The sequence below is a fragment of the Eucalyptus grandis genome, chromosome 4 (genome assembly GCF_016545825.1).
Source record: "Eucalyptus grandis isolate ANBG69807.140 chromosome 4, ASM1654582v1, whole genome shotgun sequence".
Classification (NCBI taxonomy): domain Eukaryota; kingdom Viridiplantae; phylum Streptophyta; class Magnoliopsida; order Myrtales; family Myrtaceae; genus Eucalyptus; species Eucalyptus grandis.
Window position 1 is genome coordinate 12104940 of NC_052615.1, and position 744 is coordinate 12105683.

Here is a 744-nt window from a genome sequence, read left to right on the forward strand (position 1 = left end):
ATCAGAAGACCTGCAATTCAAGCTAACAACTTTGAGATTAAGCCGTTACTTATTCACATGCTTCAACAATCAGTGCAATTCAGTGGGCTACCAAGCGATGATCCAAACGCTCATATCGATGCTTTTCTTGAAATCTGTGACACCATTAAATATAATGGAGTTACAGATGATGCTATTAAATTGAGATTATTTCCATTCTCTCTTAGAGACAAAGCTAAAAGTTGGCTTTCTTCTCTTCCTGCAGGATCAATTACTACATGGAATGATATGGCTCAGAAATTTCTTGGTAAGTTCTTTCCACCTGCAAAGTCTGCGAAGATGCGTAACGATATTACTAATTTTATGCAGATGGATAATGAATCATTATATGAAGCATGGGAAAGATTCAAAGAATTTCTTAGGAGATGCCCACATCACGGACTACCCGTATGGATGCAGGTACAAACTTTTTATAATGGCTCTAGTGCAAATCTTCGTTCTATGATTGATGCAGCTGCAGGGGGGACTTTAAATAATAAAACACCAGAAGAAGCCTACAATTTATTAGAAGAGATGGCGTCCAATAATTATCAGTGGCCTACTGAGAGATTACCAATGCGAAAAGTTAGCGGAGTTCATGAAGTGGATGCTTTTGCTGCAATTGCTGCACAATTTGAAGCACTCAACAAAAAGCTTGATAATATGAGTGTTTCAGCCATGAAAATTCAGAATTTGACATGTGATTTTTGTGGTGGAGGATATGTT

At 37.6% G+C, this 744-nt stretch overlaps 1 non-coding gene across 1 annotated transcript; it reads right to left on the reverse strand.

Moving 5' to 3' along the window:
• Window positions 1-316: 316 nt before the first annotated feature.
• LOC120293032 lies at window positions 317-422 on the reverse strand. Its single transcript, XR_005550692.1, has one exon. It is a non-coding gene; the product is annotated as a small nucleolar RNA R71 (small nucleolar RNA).
• Between the last annotated feature and the right edge of the window lie 322 nt (window positions 423-744).